The sequence below is a fragment of the Lucilia cuprina genome, chromosome 6 (genome assembly GCF_022045245.1).
Source record: "Lucilia cuprina isolate Lc7/37 chromosome 6, ASM2204524v1, whole genome shotgun sequence".
Classification (NCBI taxonomy): domain Eukaryota; kingdom Metazoa; phylum Arthropoda; class Insecta; order Diptera; family Calliphoridae; genus Lucilia; species Lucilia cuprina.
In genome coordinates, this window is record NC_060954.1 from 2,565,732 (window position 1) to 2,568,817 (window position 3,086).

Consider the following 3,086-nt stretch of genomic DNA (forward strand, 5'->3'; position numbering starts at 1 on the left):
CTAGTTCAGTTCTAGTTCAGTTCTAGTTCAGTTCTAGTTCAGTTCTAGTTCAGTTCTAGTTCAGTTCTAGTTCAGTTCTAGTTCAGTTCTAGTTCGGTTCTAAGTCAGTTCTAATTCTAGTTCAGCTTTAGTTCAGTTCTAATTCTAGTTCAGTTCTGATTCTAGTTTAGTTCTAATTCTAGTTCTGGCTCTGTCTCAAAACTTTTTATATAACAAGCCATCTCCTCTTACAAGCACATAATGTATTATAACATTTGATTTTCGATTTTGTTGACTATTTTTTAATTTTTATTTCGGCATGCATAATTGCCAACGAAACCAAATTCTGATTACCTTGTTAAAAGATAAAGGTTAAACAGATCAGATTCCACAGTTTCCTCATAAAAATGAAAATGGATGCATTCAAGTGGAAAGTGCTGCATATTTGTTGCAGTTGCTGTCGGTGATTTTCAGCTTTCTCTCTTTTTTTTGTCTCCATTTACAATGTTAACATGACAACATAAACTTTTTAAACATACTATATACATATAAGCTAACATAAACTCACACATCAACTCATACAAACACTAGTGGTTTTAACTGCCTGTTTTCATATTCTCATAATATGTACAAGTAAATATTGCTAGTTATGTGTACATGTATGTATGTTTATCTACTGCCTATGGTTAGACCAAATTTTGCAATTGGCTAACCGTATATGGTTTTTGGTTTAAAAATATATTTTTCCCTTTCCATACTTTAGCTTATTCCAGTCTCTAGCTTATTCTACACATCTAAAATAATAAAAATGATGGACTGAGTAAATGAGAAAGTCCGTATATGTGTCCAGGCTATAAGGTTTTTATTATTTTTTGTTCATAAATTGTTAACCAGGCAGTTAGCTGGCCACATTGGCTGTATGGCTGCTAGGATGACTAGTTACGCTGACTTTAACTATGGCAGTTTACACTAAACTATAGTACAGAGCATATAAAGTCAAATTGTTAAAAAAAAACTCTACCGTTATACATTTTATATGAATTGTATTTTAAAGTACGTTTATGTAAATACACATGCATCCATATATATATATGTAAATGTTTACAGGCATGTGCTGTGTATAATTGTGTGTGTAGTTTGCATAATGGTCTCATATACACAGTATTGCCTTTGGACAAAAGCGTTAAATGAGCGTTAGTAATTTGTGAGAGTTTTTGTTCCTATTGCTGTAATTGTTGTTGTCATAGTGTTGTTGCAATTGTTATTACTAACAATTTTTTCCCCTCCAATTTTGTTTTATTTCGAAATAACATCTTTGCGTCTGTTACATGTTAAAAATTATTGCTGATGGCTAGTTGTTGTTGGAGATGACTTTATAGTTGGTAGTTTATGAAAATTATCAATAAACATCAGTTGGATGAAAGGTATGCTCATCGAAGATAAAGTTAAAATTCTATTATAGATCTGTTTCGTTCTAGTACTGTTTTAGTTCTTTTCTGGTTCTGTTTCGGTTCTGTTCTGGTTCAGTTCTGGTTCTGTTCTAGTTCTGTTCTAGTTCTGTTCTAGTTCTGTTCTAGTTCTGTTCTAGTTCTGTTCTAGATTGGTTCTTCAGTTGTAGTGCTTACATGTTTTAGTGATCTACGTTTTCGTTTTAAACTCCTACTCGAACACTATCCTTTAATTTAGAAGGTTTCATCATGCTGATTTTTATTGTTTTATATTGTCTAGTTGTTTCAGCAATTGTTGTTATGTTTGGTTTAAAAAGCATTTAATTCTTTAGGCCTCTTTTAGCTGATGGCACACAACATAATCCGCTTGATTGTTTGTGGTTAAACTATATAGCATACAAAATGTGAATGTCATGTGTAAAAAATTATATGAAAATTTTCAAAAATTTAATTTCTTTTAAGACCAAATCCTTTTATTTTTATTCTTGTTATGCTGTAAATGTTTGCAAATGAAATTGTCTACATATCAATGTCCTTTTAAATTGTCTTTATTTGACTTTAATTGGCCTTTTTTATATGGTATGCGTCGCTCTGTGTTTCCCTTTTTCATGATTTTTTATTGCAATTGCACTTTTTTGCTGTTAAAAATTTTTTAGTTTTGTTTTTTATTACTTATGGAAAATAGTATAAAAGTAGGAAGTAAAACTTTTGTTTTTGTTTTTTTTTTTAAATTTTTGCATTTTATGTTTTGTGATTCCCTCCATTTGTAGAGTTTTATTTACATTTGTGTAAGTTGAAACTTTGCTTAGTCCCTTTTTATATTTTTTCTTACTTTTTTATTGTGTTTTATACTTATTTTATTTAAGTTTTTATTACCAACATTATAATGTCGTGTATGAGACGTTGTTAGACAGCCTTTCAAGTTTTGCCCTCATACAGCAAATAGTTGTAGTAGTTGTTGATAAAGATAATCATGATGATGTTGATTGTGTTTAACTTAAAGATGATTTTTTTCTTTAGATATAGTAGGTATATTAGTATTTGGAGTCCTAGTTAGTTATTCCTTTGCAAGTTACACCAGTATGTCTAGTTTTAGTTATTTGTCGTTTTGCTGTCATATTATGCAAATGGGATAATCGTTATTACAGGATTGTTTTTCCAACATTACGAGTCTAAGCCATCATCAGCATTAGTATCATCATCGTAAAGGAAGTTGTAGTTGAAGAATATAAAACAAATATTTCACATTTCTTCTTTAGTTTTTCTTACATTTCTTTAACAACATTTGTAAAAACTTGAGACAAATAAATAAATAAATAATAATAAAGAAGTGAATTGTATGTTATTTAAGAATTAACAAGATTGGTGGGAGACAGGCCAGTAGTGTGCAAGAAACGAGAAAAGTCCTTGAGAGTTTGTAAGTATAAAATGCATAAAAAAGCTTATATTATTGATAATAAATCAAAATGTCTGTTTAATTATGTAACTTAAAAAAATTAATAAAACTGAACTAGAACTGAACTAGAGCTGAAAAAGAACTGAACTAGAAATGACTAGAACTGAACTAGAACTGAACTAGAACTGAACTAGAACTGAACTAGAACTGAACTAGAACTGAACTAGAACAGAACTAGAACTGAACTAGAACTGAACTAGAAC

General features: G+C 29.9%; 1 long non-coding RNA gene across 1 annotated transcript in view; it reads right to left on the reverse strand.

Moving 5' to 3' along the window:
• LOC124420978 overlaps positions 1-3,086 on the reverse strand; it is a 138,582-nt gene that overhangs the window by 56,656 nt on the left and 78,840 nt on the right. The gene's annotated exons all lie outside the window — the stretch shown is intronic.